The sequence below is a fragment of the Lutra lutra genome, chromosome 10, assembly GCF_902655055.1.
Source record: "Lutra lutra chromosome 10, mLutLut1.2, whole genome shotgun sequence".
Taxonomy (NCBI): domain Eukaryota; kingdom Metazoa; phylum Chordata; class Mammalia; order Carnivora; family Mustelidae; genus Lutra; species Lutra lutra.
In genome coordinates, this window is record NC_062287.1 from 48,633,559 (window position 1) to 48,657,696 (window position 24,138).

Here is a 24,138-nt window from a genome sequence, read left to right on the forward strand (position 1 = left end):
TATAAACTTCCCTCCAAAACCACTTTTGCTGTATCCATCACAAAGATTTTAGACCATTGTGTTTTTGTTTTCATTTGTTTCTATGCATTTTTTAAAATTTCCTCTTTGATTTTTTAGTTCACTGTTTAGTAGCATGTGATTTAATTTCCAAGTATTGGTGTTCTTTCCAGATTTTTTCTTGTTGTTGATTTCTAGTTTCACAGCCTCAGGGTCAGAAAAGATACATAGTATTACTTTGATCTTTTGAATTTGTTGAGACTTGTTTTGTGGCCTAATATGTGATCTATTCTGTAGAATGTTCCATGCACACTTAAAAAGAGTATTGTTTTGCTGTTTTAGGATGGAATGCTGTGAATATATCTATTACTCCACCTGGCCCAACTTAGCATTCAAAGCTATTGTTTTCTTGTTGATTTTCTGTTTGGATGATCTGTTCATTGATATATGTAGGATATTAAAGTTCTCTCTCTACTGTTATGTATTACTAATAATTACCTCCTTTATGTTTGTTATTAACTGCTTTATGTATCTGGGTGCTCCCATGTTGGGTGCATAAATATTTACAATTGTTATGTCTTCTTGTTGGATTATCCCCTTAATAATTAAATAACGTCCTTTTTCTCATTACCATCTTTGTTATGTTCTATTTTGTTTGATATAAGCATTGCTACTTTGGGTTTCTTTTGACATCCATCTTCATGATAAATATTTTTCTATCCCTTCACTTTCAATCTTTTGCATGTGTCTTTAGGTCCCTTGTAGGCAGCATACAGATAGGTCTTATTTTTTATCTATCCTATCACCTTATATCACCTATATCTTTTGATTGAAATGTTTAGTCCATTTACATTTAAAGTAATTATTGATAGGTATGCACTTATTGCCATTTTGTTATTTGTTTTATCATTGTTTTTGTAGCTCTCTCTTTCTTTCTTCTCTTTCTCATGGGTAGTTGGCTTTCTCTAGTGATATATTTGGATTCCTTTCTGTTTAGTTTTTGCATGTCTACTACTGGTTTTTGATTTGCAGTTACCATTCATTTTGTATATAATATTTTCTACATATAGCAGTTTTTATTAAGTTAGTGGTTGCTTAAGTTTGAACCCATTCTTTTCTATACTTCCCTCCATGTTTTAGGTATATGGCCTCATACTCTATATCCTTTTATTTTGTGAGTCCCTTAGCCAATTTTATAGATATATTTATTTTTTACTGCTTTTATGTCTTTTACTTTTCTTTTTTTAATCAATCATCAGAAATTATTATCAACACTTATGTGCCAATAAATTAAGAAACCTAGGTGAAATGGATGCATTTCTGGAAACCTAAAAACTTTCAAAACTGAATCAAGAAGAAATTGACAACCTGAATAGACCAATATCTAGTAACAAGATTGAAGCAGTGATCAAAAATCTCCCAAAAAATAAGAGCCCAGGACCTGGGCTAGATTCCAGATTCCCTAGATTCCCTGAGGAATTCAACCAAACATTCAAAGAATAAATAATACCTATTCTCCTTAAGCTTTTTCAAAACACTGAAGCAGAAGGAAAACTTCCAGACTCCTTTTATGAAGCCAATATTACCCTGATCCCCAGACCAGGCAAAGACCCCACCAAAAAGGAGAATTTCAGACCAATATTCCTGATGAATATGAATGCCAAGATTCTCAACAAGATCTTAGCTAATAGGATCCAACCATACATTAAAAAGATTATCCACCATGACCATGTGGGATTTATCCATGGGATTCAGGGGTGGTTCAACATTCACAAATCAATCAATGTGATAGAACAAATCAATAAGAGAAGAGAGAAGAACCACATGGTCCTCTCAATTGATGCAGAAAAAGCATTTGATAAGATACAGCATCTGTTCCTGATTAAAATGATTCAAAGTATAGGGATAGAGGGAACATTCCTTAACTTCATAAAATCTATTTATGAAAAACCCACAGTGAATATCATCCTCAATGGGGAAAAGCTGACAGCCTTCTCTTTGAGATCAGAAACACGACAAGGATGCCCACTCTCACCACTATTGTTCAACATAGTATTAGAAGTCCTAGCAACAGCAATCAGACAACAAAAAGAAATAAAAGGTATTCAAATTGGCAATGGAGAAGTCAAACTCTCTCTCTTCACAGATGACATGATACTTCATATGGAAAGCCCAAAAGACTCCACCCCCAAACTACTAGAACTCATATAGCAATTCAGTAATGTGGCAGGATACAAAATCAATGTACAGAAATCAGTTGCTTTCTTATATAATAACAATGAAAATACAGAAAGGGAAATTAGAAAATTGATTCTATTTACTATAGTTCCAAGAAACATAAGATACCTGGGAATAAACTTAACCAAAGAGGTAAAGGATCTGTACTTGAGGAACTACAGAACACTCATGAAAGAAATCAAAGAAGAGACAAAAAGATGGAAGACCATTCCATGCTCAGGGATCGGAAGAATAAACATTGTTAAAATGTCTATACTGCCTAGAGCAATCTACTTTCAATGTCATTCTGATCAAAATTCTGCCAGCATTTTTCAAAGAGCTGGAGCAAACAATCCTAAAATTTGTATGGAACCAGAAGAGACCCTGAATTGCTAAGGAAATGTTGAAAAAGAACAAAAAAACTGGGGCATCATGTTGTCTTCTACTATTCTTAATCTTACTTATGGTCTTTCTTTTGATGCAAAGAGTCCCCCATAAGATTTCTTTAGGGCTGGTGTTGGGACCATGAATTGTTCTAATTTTTTTTTTTTTTTTAAATGAGGGGTCTGGGAAACTATCTCTTCTTCTATTCTGAATGATAGACTTGCTAGATAGAGTTCTTGGCTGCAGATTTTTTCCTTTTAGCACTTTGAATATCTCATATTACTCCCTTCTGGCCTGTACAGTTTCTACTGAAAAATAAGAGGTAGTCTTATGGGGTTCCCCTTGTATGTAACTGTTTTCTTTTGTTACATTTAAAATTCTCTCTTTACCAATACTTTTTGCCATTTTAATTACTGTGTTTTAGTGTGGACCTCCATGTGTTGATTTTGTTGGGGGATCTCTTTGCCTCTTGGATATGAATATCTATTTATTTTGCCAGGTTAGGTAAGTTTTCAGCTATTACCTCTTCAAATAAATTTTCTTCCCCCTTTTCTCTCTCTTTTCCTTCTGGGATCCCTATAATGCCAATAGTATTCTTGATGGTGTCCCTGATTTCCCTATGTCCATCCTCATTTTGTATTATTTTATTTTCTCTCCTCGACTCAGCTTGATTGCTTTCCACTACTCTGTCCTCCAGGCCACTGATCCATTCTTCTGCTTTCTCTGGTCTAGTATTCTCTGCTTCTTCTAATCTACTGTATATTCCACCTAGTGTGTTTTTAATTTTATTTGTTGTATTCTTCACCTTTGATTGTTTATTTTTTTAAATCTATTTGTTAACAGTCTCACTGACATCTTCTACTCTTTTCTAATGTCTAGTGACTATCTTTACAGTCATTACTTTAAATTCTCTATCAGGCAGATTTCTCATTACCATTTCACTTAGGTCTCTTACTGTGATTTTGTCCTATTCTTTCACTTGGGACATATTCCTTTGCCTCTTTATTTTGTCTAATTTTCTGTGTCTATATCTTTTTGTTAAGAAAGTCAGCTATGTCTCCTGCTCTTGAAAGTAGTGGCTCATAGTGGCACTATAAGAAGAGGTCTTGTAGTGCCCTGCAGTGCAGTGTCCCTCTTCACCAGAACCAGGGTATGCTGTTCTGGCTGAGCCACTTTGGCCTTCAGTTCAGTCATCTGAAGTGGTTTTCTTTGTCTGTTGTGGATAGGGTTTGGTCCCTGTGCTCTTCATGGGCCAGTCTGGGGCTACTGTGGGCTTGAGTTGTCAGATCAGGCTTTTGTCAAAGATGCAGTGGCACTGAACTACAGGGCACTTTCCATGTGTTGTCTCTGAGAAACTCTCATTGGTGCGTAGGTTCTGGAGTCAGACCAGATGTCTGCCCCCAGCCACTGCTGTGACTGCAGTCTGACTTGTGTACAGTTATCTTTCCCTCTCTCTAGAGCAGGAGTCATTTTGGAGTGGTGCCAGGTCCTGTCCAGGCTGCTTACAAACTGCTAAGCTTGTGGCACTGCTTTGGATACGTTGTGCCCAAGAGCATAATGGAGGGGATAGATCTGCCAAAGCATGGTGGGGAGGGTAAAATGCATGGTGTAAGCAAGTTAGGTAGTGAGTGTTAGCACCATGCGGGTTCCTACAGATGACCCTCTGTTTATGCTGGGGGTGGGGGTGGTGGCAGAGGAAATGGTGTCCACCAGCTCCTTTGTTCTGGGAAAAGTTTCCCAAGGATTCCTGCCCTTCCAGCACATGCTCTGAGATTATTATAAACATATATCCTTCCTTTATGCCCCAGACATTTTTCAAACTTCTGCTCGTATGCTGTATCTCTGTGGGTTGTTTGTTGTGCTCTTTAAGGGTAGGGCCTCAGTCTCCTCTCACCCTCCTGGCTCCCCCGGAGTTGAGCCTGCTCTGCTCATTTTTAAATGTAAACTTTTTAAGTCCTGTTGGCTGTAAGAACTCACAAAATTTGGCCCCTCTGGTTTTCTTTCTTTTTTTTTTTAATATTTATTTATTTATTTATTTATTTATTTATCAGAGACTGAGAGAGAGAGCATAGCAGGGGGAGAGGCAGGCAGAGCAGGCAGAGGGAGGAGCAGACTCCCCACTGAGCAAGAGGCCTGATGTGGGACTTGATCCCAGAACCCTTGAAACATGACTTGAGCTGAAGGTAGATGCTCAACTGACTGAGCCACTGAGGCATCCCCCATCTGGTTTTCAAAGCCATATATTATAGGGCCAAATCTTCCCCATGTGGGATCCCAATGTACAGGTCTGTTTCTTTCCCTTCTTCATGCTTGTGGCATCCTTCCCTCCCATGGACAGTCCTGTGGGTCCATTTAGCTCCCAGGAGTATCTCTGCCCTTCCTGCCCTCTTTGATGTGGCCTCTTGTCTACATTTAGTTGTAGAGTTTGTTCTGCCAGTCTTTGGGTCATTTTCTGGGTTATTTACACAAATGTGAGTGATATCTAGTTGTATCCATGGGATGAGGTGAACTTAGGGTCTTCCTACTCTGACAACTTCCCCAGAAGTCAAGCATTATTTGTATTAATGAGAAATTAGAAAACCTGAATTTGCAATGGCTGGAGAACTTTAAGTAAATGATTGCATAGCCAATTATGAAACCATGAAAAAATATATAAAACTGTATTTAATGACTCTTACTTAAAAATGAATATGTGTATTATTAAAAAGATGAGACAAAATCACTAATAACCCCATAATATTAATTTTCTTCTTATTTTATATAGTTACTAATTTTCTATAATGAATATATATATATATATATATATCCTTTATTATAGGGAGTTTTTTAAATTATAAAACATATATCTGGTTTGCAAATGGTCAGTGAATATAAAGAATATTTTAAGAGGTTGCGTATTAATGTAACTCTTTACTTTTAATGTTAGTTAATGTTAATTCAAATACCACCTCAGGGGAAAAATAGTATTTAACATCCAAATGAAAGAAATTACATGAAACACCTGTCTTTAACTCAATTTCTTTATATTTAAAACACCCTTTGTATCTCTTACCAGGCATATTGTAGCAAGATGTCTTCTTATGTAGAATGCTTTGAATGATTTGGAATGAAGTCCCTCACAGATAGCCAAAAATGAAGTCCAGCCAGAAGCCACTGCTACTCAGGAGGTCAGAGATAACGCAGTTCCTCAGAAGTTCAGCACAGCCCACATACTTGTTGACTAATTATCTTTATGAGTTGTAGAGATTGTGTGTGCTGATATTTCTATGTCATTGAATTCTTCTACTTGACTCAGGTACAGTTAAGAAGATGTGTCCTTTTGCTGCCCTGAGGCTAAGATGAATGCTCTCTCTGGGCAGAGGAGGGAGTCCATGAGAATATGAGGAACAAATTTTGTAGAATAGGGGTGCCTGTGTGGCTCAGTGGGTTAAAACCTCTGCTTCCAGCTCAGGTCATGAACCCAGGGTCCTCAGATCGAGCCCCATATCAGGCTTTCTGCTCAGCATGTAGCCTGCTTCTCTTCCTCTCTCTCTCTCTCTCTCTCTGCCTGTCTCTCTGCCTACTTGTGATCTCTGTCAAATAAATAAATAAAATCTTTTAAAAAATTTGTAGAATAAAGCAAATATTTTCTAGGCAGTTAATTTTGGTGCTCAGAATGAGGAGCTCACTATTGTCTAAAATTATAATGAGGTATGCATTTAGGAAATAGGCAAAATGACAGCTCTAGAGGGCCCTTATTTTCTTGAGATTACAAAACAAAAAGCCCATGAGAAAGTATCAAAATATCTAAAATTTGCCATTGAAATTCCAGGAAGAGAAAAAAAAATATGGTGAAGAAAAAAAAAATACTGTGGGAAATAGTGACTATAACTGTGTCATTTTTGTTGAAGAACATAAATATACAGATTCAAAAGTGTCATCAAAACCAAAACAGATAAACTTAAGGGAAATCATGACAACGCAAACTATAACCAAACTGCTGAAAACCTCAGAAACAGAAATCTTGAAAGCAATCAGAGAAAAGTGTCCCATAATATACAGGGAAACAAATTGAATTACTGAAGGATTCTAAGAATTCATAAAAGAGAAAAGACATTAAACATGATCTTTAAAGTGCCCAATGAAAAGAATTGTCAACCCAGAAATCTATATTAAGCAAAAATACTCTTTAGGAGTAGTAGAGAAATAAAGACATCCTCATATGAATTAAAAAATAATAGATTTAGGGACACCTGGGTGGCTCAGTGGGTTAAGGCCTCTGCCTTCGGCTCAGGACATGATCCCAGGGTACTGGGATCGAGCTCCACATTGGGCTCTCTGCTCCACAGGGAGCCTGCTTCCTCTCCTCTCTCTCTGTCAAATGAATAAAACTAAAAAAAATAATAATAGATTTAATACCAATGGACTATCACAGAAAGAAATTATAATAATTATGTTCTTTAGAGTGAATAAAATAACATGAGAAAGAAACTTCATACTGGAAAAATGAGCAAGAAATAACTAAATATATATAAGTAAATATGACTGACTATTTCTCCTTCATTTATAGGTTTAAAACTTAAAAGTTTGCTTAAGGTAGAACATATAACATTGTCTTATGGGGATTTTAAGAAATGTAGATGTAATATATATAACAATTTTACCATAAAGTGGGAAGGGATATGGAATTTCTAAACCTCTCTATTTTACTTCGAGTGGTAAAATATTAACTTTAAGTAGACTATGAAATATTAGATATGTATATTTTGGTCCCTGGAGAAAGCATATAAATAATAAAAAAGATAGACCCAAAAAGTGAACAGATAAATTAAAATGGAATGCTGAAATATATTAACATAAACCAAAACAAGGAAAGTAGGAACAGAACAAGAAACTGACTAGAAAAACAGACAATAAATAATAAAATGGTCAACTTAAATCTTAGCATATTAATTATTAAATTACATAGAAACAGTCTGGTTTCAAATTCCTGGTAAGATGTAAGCACACTCTACATTGCCTCTCTCATTGAATATATGCCTATAAATCTTAGGGGGAAAAATGCATGCAGCAGCCAGTTGAAAAAAACAAAAAAACACAAAAACCTCTGAAAAGCACATAGTAACAGGCAGATGGAGAAAAACATGAATTTATAATACCACCTAACCAGCAGTGAGTCTACCACTTTTTTTCCCTCAAGTATTGCCTAGTCAGAGTTCAAGACATTGGAAACCTAAAAGTAAGTACCAGAGCAGAGTTTTCCAAGAGATTCACTGACTTCTAGTCCAAACACTGAACAAAGGAACACCTAATGGTCAAAGAGAGTTTGGAATCTACTCCTTTTTTGCCCCTCTCTTTGTCTCTATGTCCTTATTGTCCTTTGGTAGTGATTATAATTGGTGGCAATGGGAGATTACAGAAGGCAAAAATCCAAAGGAGGAGAAATTTAGCTTGTTTATAGTTTGTTATTTGATATTAACTTGGGAAATTCTTAGTTATTGTATTTCAAATATTTCTTTTGTTCATTTCTCTTTATTTTTACTTCTGCTGGTGTTCCCATTGCAAATAAATTACACTTTTCATAGTTGTTCCACAGTCCTGGGGTATTGTGTTGTTTTCCTTTTTTCTTTTTTGTTTCCCCCACAGTCTTTATTCTGTTTCCTTTTTGATTTTTTTTTTTAAGATTTTATTTATTTATTTGACAGAGATCACAAGCAGACGGAGAGGCAGGCAGAGAGAGAGAGAGAGAGAGAGGGAAGCAGGCTCCCTGCTGAGCAGAGAGCCCGATGCGAGACTCGATCCCAGGACCCTGAGATCATGACCTGAGCCGAAGGCAGAGGCTTAACCCACTGAGCCACCCAGGCGCCCTCCTTTTTGATTTTCAAGGATTCTATTGGATGTCCTCCAGTGTACAGATTCTTTCTTTGGCCATTCCAGTTTATTAATAAGCCCTTCAAAAATATTCTTCATTTCTCTTACAGAGTTTTTGTTTGTTTGTTTTTTTAATTCTCTAACGTTTTCATTGTTGTTCTTTCATAGGGCTCCATTTCTCTGCTTACATTTCCAATCTGGTCTTGCATGCTGTGTGCATTATCCATTAAAGTCTTTAATATATTAATCATAATAGTTTAAAATTTCTGATAGTTGTAACATCTCTGATGTGTCTAATTTTGATGCCTGCTCTGTCTTCTCAATTTTTCTTTCTTGCCTATTGGTTTGCTTTGTAATATTTTTCTTGATAGCCAGACATGATATACTAGAGAAAGAGAACTGCTATAAATAGGATTTTAATAATGTGGTGTGAGGTATGGGGGTAGGGGGTGGTATTCTACAGTCCTATCATTATGTCTCAGTTTTAGTGAACCTATGCCTCTGTATGGACTATGGAATTCATTAACTGTTTCTTAGTTTTGTTTCCTCCCCTCTTAGATGGGACAGAGTATTTAGAGTGGGAATGGAGTTAGGTATTTCCCCTTTCCCAGGTCAGTTAGGATCTATTATCCTAGTATGTTAGGAACTGGCTAATTAGTTTCTCTTGAAAGAAGACCTTGTTTCGAAGAACAAAGTTCTCTGGTGTGTTTCAAAAATGATTCCTTTCCTACTCCAGCTGCTGGAAGACAGAGATTTTTTTCTGATATAAAAAGTGGGAATCTGGTCCAGCTCCTGGAAGTAATTCTCATAATATATGGGGGTCCTCCTCTGACTAGGTCACTTTGGAGTTTTTAACTCTTAGAGTTGTCTGCACTGAGCTTCCAACTATTTATCAGATATGGTTCAGGCTTCCTTACACAGCCACTGGTTGCTGAGGCAGTTTCTGCTCATGAGTTTGCTCCAGTAGGTGTCAATTCACTGTATTTCCCTTTATCTCCACTGTTGGAAATAGTGGTTTGACCTGTGTCCTCCCCTGTCTTATAGATCCAACAAGTCTGTTCTGCTTTACATTTGTTAATTAGGATAGAGATGAGACTTAACTGCTTTACGTTTAAAAACAGTAAACAGTAACTATTACCTCATTTTTAAAAGTGGACCAACTTGTTCTATTACACACATAACCAAGGACTCATAAATTTTTCTCTTGATTTCCCATTTTATATTTTAAAAACTTATATATGTTGCTCAGTTGTTTGTTATCTGTGTAGCCCTATCAATAAAATGTACAACAGGGATTCATTTCTTCATTTTTCTTGTTTAACATAGGTTTCATTAAGGAAAACATACAGATAATTCTAGTTAAAATGATAACTGATATTAATATGCAAAAGAATACACAAAAACCCTTATATGTAGACATTTTTAGGTGTTATTATTTTCCTTTGATAAATAACAAAACAAGATTAGGTTACTGACATGCCATCCTGGCAACAAAATCATAACTACAATTTTCACTTAAGGTTAACCTTTTTCAGAAGTGTATCATTTTTTTAAAGATTTTATTTTTTTATTTATTTGTCAGAGAGAGAGAGAGAGCGTGAGCGAGCACACAAGCAGGCAGAGTGGCAGGCAGAGGTGGAGAGAGAAGCAGGCTCCCTGCCGAGGAAGGAGCCTGATGTGGGACTCGATCCCAGGATCTTGGGATCATGACCTGAGCCGAAGGCAGTGGCTTAACTCACTGAGCCACCCAGGTGTCCCCAGAAGTGTTTCATTAATCACATCTAAAGATATTCTTTTTCAGGACTTAAAAAAAAAGGAACTTCCTTGGATACATAAAAAGCAATGGATAATGGTAGCTTTAAGAATAATTTTTTAAGGGAATTGGGGGTTGGTGTAAAGAAAAAAAATGCCAAAACACGTGCATGTGCATGTGAAGTGAACATCAGACTGCATATTTTATACAAGGATATAAACATAGTATTGTTTTAGCTTTAATTCAACTTATTTCTCACTAAGGAATGGGTGAAATCCTTTGTTTTAGTGTGACTAAGGCAATTGTGATTTTGAGAGAGAGAGTTCACATACATGTAAGTGGGGTTGCGTGGGTGGGGGAGATCAGCAGAGGAAGAAGTAGAGAGAGAATCTTAAGCAGGTTTCATGCCCGGTATAGAACCTGATGTGGGGCTTCATTTCATGATCCTGAGATCATGAGCTGAGCTGAAATCAAGAGTTGGACACTTAACCAACTAAGCCACTCAGGTGCCCTGCAAAATATTTTTTAAATGCTGTTTTTTCCCAATTTTGAGGTCCTAAGGTGAGTTCCCTTTCTTGAGCAGTTGATTAAACCCATGTCCCAACACTCCACTTATCAGGGCTAGGGGCTCTCACAACCAGCCCTAGTTGCCTCAGGGCCAGATGCCAGACAGCCAGTGACATTTCCAATGTCCCTGAGCTCTGGAAATTATTCGAATTATTCAACTCACATGGAGCCTGTGAAATCTAGCTAACCCCACCCCTTTTCAGATCTAGCATGCTGTTACCCTGTTCCCAGACACAACTTCCTGTGGCCTTGCCTGGCAGCCTTCTCTGGTTTGGAGCTATAAGCAGAAAGAGTTCTACTTTTCATCTCTGCTGATGTCATGATGTTGTATCCTTCCATCAAAAAAATCTTCAAAGTCTTATTAAATAGAAATTCTGAGACTTTACATTCTTCATCTACTTATTCACTTGTCAACCATGCTCTACACGTTATGTCTGTTTTTTGGGGTATTTACTTCCTTTATCCATTTGTTGAAGACAAACTGATGATTATGCCCGTGTACAGTATGCAGTATGAGCAAAGAGAACAGGTGAGAAGTAGTAGGAGATGGGACTGAAAAGTTTCAGAAAGGGAAAAATTTAAAAAGACTTTATATTATTTTAATGCTCAGAATTTGGACTTCATTTTGTAGATAACCAGAAGGTAATAAAGGATTGTAAACAGACCCTGATTTGATCAGGTTTGTTGCTGACCAACTGGGGAGAGATAGAGCATAAGTTGGTGTAGAGTTACCAGTGTGGCAATGCTTACATAAATTTTTGTTGTTGTTTTCTCTCCAATAGACATGAATTGTGGGATTCTGTTTTCTGATCTAATTTTAAAGTAAAAAGACTTATAGTTTTAAATTTGTGTGTACCAGATATTTAGCCAACTCTGGTTACTGAATTCTTCATTTTCAGTTTACCCTGAAGGGAGGGAAAGATGTGATGTTCTGACAAGGTTAAAAAGATCTAAAGCCATTTATAGAAATACAATAGAAAATACAGTGGCTGTCAGAATGGAGACCTAGTCATTGACAATGGCTAGATGTCAGACTGTGCTCTTCATTTTAGTGCTCTACAGAAAGCTACATTTATTTAGTTGAGAATCTTGTCAAGGCCTCCTGCCCTTAGTCTCAAGTCGATAATATTGACAGCACCTTTGAACACATTAATTGAAAATGTATTGTCTTCTATGCTTTCTTATCAAATATAAACTTTAATGGCCATAAATTCAAGTGTTATGATGAAAGCCAGGATTAATTTGAATATAAATGGTAATATTTCCTTCTATCAGTATTTCCTTCCCAAGAAATATAATTTCAAAGACAAAGTAGGTATTATCTATGCAGTTACAACTTTCAGTTCTGATCAAAACAAGAACATTCATAAGTTATTTACCTTCCTTAAAATCTTACTTTAATTAGAAGAGCAAATGACCAGGTTATAAGATGAATGTCTTTCATTAAATTTTGTATTTTTTCTGAAGAACAAAATTATCAACTCTTTTGTTTGTTGGAGAAGTTGTATGTCGTGCTCTAGGAAATATTGTATTTTGGAATTAGTATCTATTCCTTCATTTTGGTGGGAGATTGCAAATTAAGATACATGAGTATTCTATGGCTATGGTGCAGGAATGTATTAGCAACAGGGATGCTTAAAAACTATGAAGCACATTTAAAGTCAGACATTATTACATAAATCAATCCTCACAATTACCTTTTAGATAGATATTTAACTCTTTCTGAAGGTTAAAAAATTGACGCATGATAGTTTCAGATAATGTGATTAAGATTACAAAAGTAAAAACTGTGGCTAAGTTTTGAAACAACATTGTATGATTTGAGTCTACTACATAATCACTGTGATTGTCATTAGCCATTCACAGATAATTTAATCACTTCCTTAGGGCACAGAATTGGTCTTTTCCACCCATTTAAATTAGACCCAGCCATGTTACTTGCTGCAGCCAAGAAAATGTAAACAACTGTGGCATGTGATGCTTCAAAGTGGAAACTGAGAAAAAAAATTCAAAATGAAGGAAGCATTAGAGACATTCCAAATAGAGTCAAAAGAACATTGAGGAAGTAGGTCCCATGTAAGTCTTCAATTCTTTCAATTCTCAGACCATGAACTTTTGACTTTTGTTGGTTACAACTTGACTACCTCCTGGAACAGACTCTTCTGCTTTGGACTGAAAGAGAGACAATGTGACACCTGTTCACTTAGTAGCCAATTGTGTATTAGTCAGTTGAAATTCTACTGACATCAATAAAATTTTTTTCAAAACAAGTTATATAAATAACCCTTTTGTATTTTTCCCTTCTAAACTGTGCTCTCTGCTTATAATTCAGAGCACACTTTCAATTTTGATAACTCTGTTTCTCTTAAATTACAATCCCTAAAACCTAAAATAATGCTTTTTATGGCTTTACAGTGTCTTCTTGATCAATGTTACTTGGAAGAGTCATCAGGATCCAAAATGCCTGACCTTCTTCATTGACACGGCTATGGATTTGAGTAAGTCCATTGCTTTTTGTCATTTCCTGAATGGCTTATGGTCATGGGGGTAAGTCCTCTTGGTTTTGAACCTCCCACATTGTTGAGGTTGAAGGCTTTATTTGTGTGTTTTCTGTTGATGGCTTTTGTCTTCACTCAATTCTGAGGGGAGCATCCCCCTTCGCTCATTTTGAGTGGAAGATTTGGGTTTCAGATTCTTGGTGACTACTCAGCTATGGGAAATGATTTTTCTAAGGGGACTTCTGATAATCAGTCTCCTCCTAGAACTCCTTCAGAATTTATTTTTAAGGAATATGGCGCTTTTTGCTCTAAAAGTTTACCCCATTGGATTGACAATATCCAGGATGATTTAAAACTTAATGGGTCAATTGGAGTAATTTTGATATCCCAAAATTGGTTTACTTAACACACAACTGGAAAAGTGTTATAAAACAAAACAAAATGAATGTGATGCCTATTTTAATTGGTACCTGGGTCATTCCAAATGTATTCAGTACTCTCAAATCACCTCTTTACAAAATACCACTTCCATATTAATTGAGGTGAACAAACAATTGAAGGAAGATCCTCTTCTATCTTCTGGGATTCATTAATGATAATTTTCATAGATTAAGATTCTGTTTGTTTTTTTTTTTTTTTTTAACGGAGAGGAATGCTGATCTTGTCATTCTCACATGCATTAAGAATTCTTTTTTTTTTTTTTTTTTTTTTTTAAAGATTTTATTTATTTATTTGACAGAGGGAGAGAGAGATCACAAGCAGGCAGAGAAGCAGGCAGAGAGAGAGGGGGAAGCAGGCTCCCCGCCGAGCAGAGAACCCGACGTGGGGCTCGATCCCAGGACCCCGGGACCATGACCCGAGCTGAAGGCAGAGGCTTAACCCACTGAGCCACCCAGGCGCCCCATGCATTAAGAATTCTTACATAAGTGTCAAAATGGATCCTCTTATACTAAAATCCATGCTAGGACAAACAGGAGAATAAAGGATATTTAGTTTATAGGAATGACTTCTCTCTTTCTCTTATCTCTCTCTATCTCTCTCACATACACACACACATATACACACACACACACATACACACTGTGTTTCAAACTCTGATGTATTAGCTGCAGAAATAGTTTCTGAAATATGAAAAGTGCTTAAAAAGACTTTGATCAAGAAGAAAAAAAACTTCTTTGGCAACCAGCAAATCTAAATTTTTATATACTCAACTTCTCTCTAGAGAATCAGTGTTGGTGGGTGGTATACTGAATTCTGTATTGCAAGCATATTCTTCTATTTCCCACACCTGCTGATGTGGGGGGATATAGAGACAAGAAAAGCAAGAAGTTTCAGGAAGAGCCATATGTAACACTGGGAAACATGACCTAAGAATCATAATAAACATAATTTTTCTAAATGATAAACAAGTGTTTTGTAATTGTGATTATAATACCCATGAGAGTACAACTACAGTCAGACAAAATAGAAAGATTTCCCAGAAAATTCCAACAGGTCTGGTCTAACATGAGATAGTTCTGATTAAATTCCTATCTTTCAGAGGCACTATATAACTATATATCTTATCTATATATACCAGAATCTTACCTCTAATACTCAGGAAGGGCTCATTCAGTGTATATCTGTATAAATAAAACTTGGGGAAGTTCCTAAATTAGGGTTTTATGAAGATAACTAGTGAATATGCTAGGAGTGGCTGAATGCCCCCAAATGAAAATTGGGTACAGTTCATTATGCATGTATCCTACAACAAAAAAGTTATATGGTGGGTTCTGAAATAAGCCCCCATTTTTTTTCTCCAGGAAGAGCTAATAATTTTTAACTATTGGTGACTAGATAGTCTCTGTGAGAGTGCATTCCTTATCTTTTCTGGCTACTTTGTGCACTTCTTCTTTTGTGACATAAACTCTGGAATGTCATTTTTTCCCCAGGTTTTTTAGTATTCCATCTACACCTATGTGCTTTATCTGTCACCAGTTGCTACATAAAACACAATCTTAAATCTCAATAGATTTCAAAAATAAGCATTTTTTCTCATGTATTTTAGGGTCAGCTGAAGGTGCTCAGTAAATTCTTATCATTGGTTTGTTAGGATTTTTCATCCATATATATGCTCAAAAACCAAACCTACCTCTTCACTTGTTAACAGAACTAGTCAGATGGTTCTTCAGCTCTCTGTTTATCTATTATCCCTTTATTTGTGTCTATTGCCTTTCTCCTTATTACTCTGTCTGCCACTAGCTAATAAGCACTGTAACAATGTGAATGACATTTCAACATTTTCCCTCTTTCTCTTACTTTACTTCCATCTGGGCTCAAGAGAAGTACTAATATTATCCCAATCACAAAGTAATCATTAGTTTACCTGTATATTATCTTCTTTGAACATTGAACTCCTTTGCAGAAAGTGTTGCATATTATTTCCTTTTTTTATAAGCTTCAGTGTCCAGGACAGTTTCTCTGAAATTTAAATATGCATAAAATCACCTGGAATGCTGAAATATAAGATCTGATTCAATGGATCAAAGTTTAAGGCTGATATCCTGTCTTATTTACAAATATTCGGGAGATACTGGTGCTTCTGGTACACAGGTCAAAATCTGAGACACAAGGATTAAACTGCATTTTGTAAAAAAGAAATGTGGTTTTCTTTACTAGATCACCACTCATCCAAGTATTACATTTTGCATTATATTTTATGTTACTTGAATTTAACCAGATTACTTAAATTTTTAAAAAAAAATTGAGTAATGAGAAAGAGGAAACATGTATTAGGGTGCATTTAGAAGAGGTAAGTATAAGAGTGTCTCCTCTATGTTCTCAAATCACAAAATATAACATTTTCTTAGTCTATTGCATTTAGAGGAGTCATTCTAATGTAAAGTACTTACTACTCTGCCAAGGTAATTTTTTTTTATAAATCACAAACTAACTTAATCATTTCTACAAATTATATAACCCAAATCAAGGTCTGCTTAACCTTAATGATATATATAAAAATATTCTCCTTGGTCATGTAAATTGACATGTAAACTTTGCATATCTTGCATAATCTGAATATAATCCTTTCAGAGAATTTCTCAGTTCCAGATTTGTTTTTTTCATTCAGTAATCATGATATCTCAGCTTATTTTATGCCTAAATCTATCAGAAAAATGGCTTCTCTAGTTTCTGTTGTATTTTCTGTGGGTTTCACATCCTTTTATAAATGACATATCCTCAGGGTAAAGATCAAATCAAGGTTGTCTGTAAAACTCTTTGGAAGTTTTACATCTTTGAATCTTTAAAGATGATACTTAGGAAGTTGTCTCAGTGAAACAGATGGTCTTTTTCTTAAAAAGATTTCATTCATATATTTGAGAAAGAGTGAGAGAGTTCACAGAGCGAAAAAGCCAGATGCAGGGCTGGATCCCAGGACCCTGAGATCTGAACCTGAGCTAAAGGCAGACACAATCGACTGAGCTACCCAGGTGCCCAAAACAAAAGATCTTATAAAAATTCTAAGGGTATAATCTCAGAAGGCTAATCCCCAAAATAACCATGCTAAATCTAGAAAGAGAGGTTTGTCTCACAAAATATTATAGGCTCGGCTTTTACTTAATGGACTGAAATATAACCTGATGGAAAACCCACAAATTTTAAGGGTGTTATATTGGCTGAGACTAAAAGGTACTAAGAGAGCTCAAATTGTAAGAAGATCTTTGGACTCTCAGTTTTCTATTTGTAAGGGGAATGAAGAGAAAGCTACTAAGCAGCAATCATGAGACTTTTTTTTATAGTAAAGGCAGAGTATTTTAGAAGATGGAGCCTAGAACAACAGATCAGAGGATATTGCCAGGAAGCAGAACTGGTTCCTAATCAAGTAATATTTCAAACTCATGGAGGAAGGTGATCCAATAATGTATGTCAAGATAGATTTCAGAAACGCTATGAACCAGTGATTGCTATATGCTTACCATTTATCTCTTTTTAAATGAGCATATCTGGGCCCCTGGGTGGTTCACTTGGTTAAGCCACTGCCTTTGGCCCAGGTCAAGATCCCGGAGTCTCAGGATTGAGTCCTGCATTGGGCTCCCAGCTCCATGGGAAGTCCACTTTTCCCTCTGACCTTCTGCCCTCTCATGTTCTCTCTCTCTCTCAAATGAATAAACAAAATCTTGAAAAAATAAATAAATGAGCATATCTGTTAACATAAGGTGTTACACTAGCTTTGGGGGTACAATATAGTGATTCAACAATTCCATACCTCCCCCAGCGCTCATTACAAGTGCACTCTTTAGTACCCATCACTTGTTTAACGCACTCCACCTATCTCCTCTCTGGTAACTATCATAATGTTCCCTGTAGCTAAGAGTCTGTTAGTTGATTGGTCTCTCTCTCTCTCTCTTTTTCTCCCCTTGCTCATTTGTTTTGCTTCTTAAATTCCACATATGAGTGAAATGATATGGTATTTGTCTTTCTCTGGTGGACTTATTTCACTTAGCATCATACTCTAGCTCCATCCATGTTGTTCAAATGGCAACATTTCATTCGTTTTTATGTCTGAGTAATATCCCATTGTGTGTGTGTGTGTGTGTGTGTGTGTGTGTGTGTGTGTGTGTAGCACCTTGTCTTTCTTCTTTATCCATTCATCTAGCAATGGACATTTGGGCAGCTTCCATATCTTGGCTATTGTAAATAATATGCAATAAACATAGGAGTGCATATTTCCCTTTGAAATACTGTCTTTGTAATCTTTGGTTAAATATCCAGGAGTGTGATTACTGGGTCATAAAGTAGTTCTATTTTTAGCTTTCTGAGGAACCTCCATATTATTTTCCACAGTGGCTGAACTTGTTTGCATTCCCACCAAAAATGCAAGAGGGTTCCCCTTTTTCCACATCCTCACCAACACCTTTTGTTTCTTGTATTGTTTATTTTAGCCATTCTGACAGGTGTGAGGTGATATCTCATTATAGTTTTGATTTGCCTGATGATAAGTGATGACGAACATCTTTTCAAGTGTCTCTTGGCATCAGTATATCTTCTTTGGAGAAATATCTGTTTATGGCTTCTGCCCATTTTTTTTAAACAGATTATTTCTGGGGAGGTATTCATTTTATAAGTTCTTTATATATTTTGGATAATAACCCTTTACTGGATATGCCATTTGCAAATATCTTCTTCCATTCTGTAGGTTGCCTTTTAGTTTTGTTGATTGTTTCCATTGCTGTACAGGTTTTTATTTTGATGTAGTCCCAGTAGTTTATTTTTGCTTTTGTTTCACTTGCTTCAGGAGACATATCTAAAAAAAAATTTGCTGTGGCCGATGTCAAAGAGTTACTGCCTATGTTCTCCTCTGGGATTTTTATGGTTTCAGGTCTCACCTTTAGGTCTTTCATCCATTTTGAGTTTATTTTTGTGTACGGTATAAGAAAGTGGTCCAGTTTCTTTCTTTTGCATGTTGTTGTCCAGTTTTCCCAAGAGCATTTGTTAAACAGACTTTTTCCCATTGGATATTCTTTCCTGCTCCATATATTTGGGGGTTAATTTCTGGGTTTTCTATTCTGTTCCATTGAACTGATCATGTTTTTAGCATGTAACCTGTATTTTTTGGTTTATGGTTTCTGGATCAGAGGAGCTATACCCATAGGGCAGCGATAATAGAGTCTTTTCTACATCTAGACTTAATTTAGAGGATTAGATCCTAGATTCCAATCCTGATGTCACCTCATAGGACTGTTGAGTATAGTGTTTCTGTAGTAGGTCACATGGAGAAGATACTTAACCAGCAGTATGATACCAATAATTTGTGTTTGTAATGTCTCTGTACCATCAGTAAAGCCAATAGTCAGCATTTGTACATTTAAAGCTTTAAGACACTATATATATTTTTATTCCAATAAGATTTAATTGATGGGAAGGCTAATAGTTGGCATGTTTAAGAGATTGTATGTTAATCTGTTCATAACAGTGTCAATATGTTTGATTCTGACATACATTTGTTCTCTCTCTCTCTCTCTCTCTCTCATTTATTCCTCCTTCCCTTCCTTTTCCTTCCCTTCCTTTTCCTTCCCTTCCCTTCCTTTCCCTCCCTTTCCCTCCCTTCTCTATCTACCCACAGTATGTCAGGTTTCTCTGCATAACAATATCAGGCTTTATATTATAAAGTTTACTTTCAAAACATGATCCAAATGCTTAAAAAATGATTTAATGTTTAACATCCTTAAATTTCAATGAAAGTTTCAATTTTGCAAAAGTCTAGGTGAGGACAACACAATTTTACGTATATATGGCCAAAAAGTAAGGCCACTTACGCTTGTAATTAATATAATTTTCACAGAAAATTTGTAGCAGAATCTGCATTTCCCTACCTCATAGAGGTCTAATTTATCTTTAACCTCTCTGTAAGTGGAATAATATTGTGAATAATAATTTCCTCCTTTAAACAATGAAGGGCACGGTCATTTGTGGAGGAACAGCTGAAAAAACATATAATATATAGATTAGAGTATGTGAAAGAAGGTCTAAGTAGAATGAGGACTGTGTAGCAGAAAGCCTGAAGAGAGATCCTGATAAAGAAGAACTGGGACAGGGGACACACACACACAGGGATGGTGAGGGAGGATGAAAACATCAGATGTTATATATAATATTAGGGGAAAATTGGAAGAAGTGATTATTTCTGCCTGTGTTTATGGCATTTGGCCATTCTATTCAAATTGTTAAGAAAGAACTTAGATCAATGATATAATCATTTTTTAAAATTTAATTTAATTTAATTTAATTTTATTTTTTTAATTTTATTTTTTACAAACATATATTTTTATCCCCTGGGGTACAGGTCTGCGAATCGCCAGGTTTACACACTTCACAGCACTCACCATAGCACATACCCTCCCCAATATCCATAACCCCACCCCCCCTTTCCCAACCCCCCTCCCCCCATCAACCCTCAGTTTGTTTTGTGAGATTAAGAGTCACTTATGGTTTGTCTCCCTCCCAATCCCATCTTGTTTCATTTATTCTTCTCCTACCCCCTTAACCCCCCATGTTGCATCTCCTCTCCCTCATATCAGGGAGATCATATGATAGTTGTCTTTCTCCGATTGACTTATTTTGCTAAGCATGATACCCTCTAGTTCCATCCATGTCATCGCAAATGGCAAGATTTCATTTCTTTTGAAGGCTGCATAGTATTCCATTGTGTATATATACCACATCTTCTTTATCCATTCGTCTGTTGATGGACATCTAGGTTCTTTCCATAGTTTGGCTGTTGTAGACATTGCTGCTATAAACATTCGGGTGCACGTGCCCCTTCGGATCACTATGTTTGTATCTTTAGGGTAAATACCCAGCAGTGCAATTGCTGGGTCATAGGCTAGTTCTATTTTCAACATTTTGAGGAACCTCCATGCTGTTTTCCAGAGTGGTTGCACCAGCTTGCATTCCCACCAACAGTGTAGGAGGGTTCCCCTTTCTCCGCATCCTCGCCAGCATCTGTCATTTCCTGACTTGTTAATTTTAGCCATTCTGGGGACGCCTGGGTGGCTCAGCTGGTTGGACGACTGCTTTCGGCTCAGGTCATGATCTCGGAGTCTCAGGATCGAGTCCCGCATCGGGCTCCCAGCTCCATGGGGAGTCTGCTTCTCCTTCTGACCTTCTCCTCACTCATGCTCTCTCTCATTGCCTCTCTCTCTCACTCAAATAAATAATAAATAAAATCTTTAAAAATAAATAAATAAATAATTTTAGCCATTCTGACTGGTGTGAGGTGATATCTCATTGTGGTTTTGATTTGTATTTCCATGATGCCGAGTGATATGGAGCACTTTTTCATGTGTCTGTTGGCCATCTGGATGTCTTCTTTGCAGAAATGTCTGTTCATGTTCTCTGCCCATTTCTTGATTGGATTATTTGTTCTTTGGGTATTGAGTTTGCTAAGTTCTTTATACATTTTGGACACTAGCCCTTTATCTGATATGTCATTTGCAAATATCTTCTCCCATTCTGTCAGTTGTCTTTTGGTTTTGTTAACTGTTTCCTTTGCTGTGCAAAAGCTTTTGATCTTGATAAAATCCCAATAGTTCATTTTTGCCCTTGCTTCCCTTGCCTTTGGTGATGTTCCTAGGAAGATGTTGCTGTGGCTGAGGTCGAAGAGGTTGCTGCCTGTGTTCTCCTCAAGGATTTTGATGGATTCCTTTCTCACATTGAGATCCTTCATCTATTTTGAGTCTATTTTCGTGTGTGGTGTAAGGAAATGATCCAATTTCATTTTTCTGCATGTGGCTGTCCAATTTTCCCAACACCATTTATTGAAGAGGCTGTCATTTTTCCATTGGACATTCTTTCCTGCTTTGTCGAAGATGAGTTGACCATAGAGTTGAGGGTCCATTACAATAGAACAAATCAACGAAACTAGGAGCTGGTTCTTTGAAAGAATTAATAAGATTGATAAACTCCTGGCCAGACTTATCAAAAAGAAAAGAGAAAGGACCCAAATAAATAAAATCATGAATGAAAGAGGAGAGATCACAACGAACACCAAAGAAATACAGACAATTATAAGAATATACTATGAGCAACTCTACACCAACAAATTTGACAATCTGGAAGAAATGGATGCATTCCTAGAGACATGTAAACTATCACAACTGAACCAGGAAGAAATGGAAAGCCTGAACAGACCCATAAGCAGTAAGGAGATTGAAACAGTCATCAAAAATCTCCAAACAAACAAAAGCCCAGGGCCAGATGGCTTCCTGGGGGAATTCTACCAAACATTTAAAGAAGAACTAATTCCTATTCTCCTGAAACTGTTCCAAAAAATAGAAATGGAAGGAAAACTTCCACACTCATTTTATGAGGCCAGCATCACCTTGATCCCAAAACCAGACAAGGATCCCATCAAAAAAGAGAACTACAGACCAATATCCTTGATGAACACAGATGCAAAAATTCTCGCCAAAATACTAGCCAATAGGATTCAACAGTACATTAAAAGGATTATTCACCACACCAAGTGGGATTTATTCCAGGGCTGCAAGGTTGGTTCAACATCCGCAAATCAATCAATGTGATACAACACATTAACAAAAGAAAGAACAAGAACCATATGATACTCTCCATAGATGTTGAAAAAGCATTTGACAAAGTACAGCATCCCTTCCTGATCAAAACTCTTCAAAGTGTAGGGATAGACGGCACATACCTCAATATTATCAAAGCCATCTATGAAAAACCCACGGCACATATCATTCTCAATGGAGAAAAACTGAAAGCTTTTCCGCTAAGGTCAGGAACACGGCAGGGATGTCCGTTATCACCACTGCTATTCAACATAGTACTAGAAGTCCTAGCCTCAGCAATCAGACAACAAAAGGAAATTAAAGGCATCCAAATCGGCAAAGAAGAAGTCAAACTATCACTCTTCGCAGATGATATGATACTCTATGTGGAAAACCCAAAAGACTCCACTCCAAAACTGCTAGAACTTGTACAGGAATTCAGTAAAGTGTCAGGATATAAAATCAATGCACAGAAATCAGTTGCATTTCTCTACACCAACAACAAGACAGAAGAAAGAGAAATTAAGGAGTCCATCCCATTTACAATTGCACCCAAAACTATAAGATACCTAGGAATAAACCTAACCAAAGAGACTAAGAATCTATACTCAGAAAACTATAAAGTACTCATGAAAGAAATTGAGGAAGACACAAAGAAATGGAAAAATGTTCCATGCTCCTGGATTGGAAGAATAAATATTGTGAAAATGTCTATGCTACCTAAAGCAATCTACACATTTAATGCAATTCCTATCAAAGTACCATCCATTTTTTTCAAAGAAATGGAACAAATAATCCTAAAATTTATATGGAACCAGAAAAGACCTTGAATAGCCAAAGGAATATTGAAAAAGAAAGCCAAAGTTGGTGGCATCACAATTCCGGACTTCAAGCTCTATTACAAAGCTGTCATCATCAAGACAGCATGGTATGGTACTGGCACAAAAACAGACACAGAGATATAATCATTTTTAAGATAATCTCTGTGTCTCCTAAATATCCCAGAGTACTGAAGTTGTTTAGGTATTGGAAGTTTCTATTCATGAATAATAAATATATAATCCCAGCAACATGTAGATCCCAGGTACTGGAGTAAATTACACTCTTTAAAGTAGTGACTGAACAGAAATGAATTAACTAATCTCTACACATAAAAGTCATCAAGAGTAAGGTATAAATACTGCTTCTAAGGACTGAAATTGAATTGTATTGTTTATAAAATATTAATTTGCTTGACCTAGGATGGACAGTTTAATACTGTTTAATTCTACACATTAACAGCTGGGTGAATATTTTATAATTGTGCTTTCCTTGGGATTCAGTGCACCCATTTATTGTGTAAAGTCAAGTCTACCAATGAAAGCTCAGGGTAGGACTTAAAATTGACAGGACACATTCTTTTAGAGCATGTTTCAAAAGGCTGCAAATTTTATGCTGCTGAAAGCCTATTCAGACAAAATGAACATTTAACATTATTGGGTTTTTACTCCCATTTCATGTAATTAATGTATTATTTTAATGAGGATTAGATGTTGATTAGATATAATGACTGCTAATGATCATATGTACTAATTTTAGACAGATGTTAAGGGACTTATTCTAAAAAATACCTCCTGTAATAAATCTCAGGAGAAGCCCAGTGAGAGAAAATCAGATCCTTCTGCATTTACCATGGTAATGAATTAACTGTGACCTGAAGAGGCAAAATGATTTGGCTCACATATGGGATGGAAATCACAGGTGTTTATAGCGGTTTAAATTTGAATGCAAAATATCTCTAGAAATACTGAGAAGCTGAAGAATATGAAGGTTTTCAGAGAAG

At 36.3% G+C, this 24,138-nt stretch overlaps 1 long non-coding RNA gene across 1 annotated transcript; it reads left to right on the forward strand.

Moving 5' to 3' along the window:
* Nucleotides 1–11,212: 11,212 nt before the first annotated feature.
* LOC125080138 (uncharacterized) lies at nt 11,213–14,055 on the forward strand. The gene is made up of 3 exons (XR_007121218.1): nt 11,213–11,297; nt 13,184–13,266; nt 14,012–14,055. It is a non-coding gene; the product is annotated as an uncharacterized LOC125080138 (long non-coding RNA).
* The last annotated feature ends 10,083 nt before the right edge of the window (nt 14,056–24,138 follow it).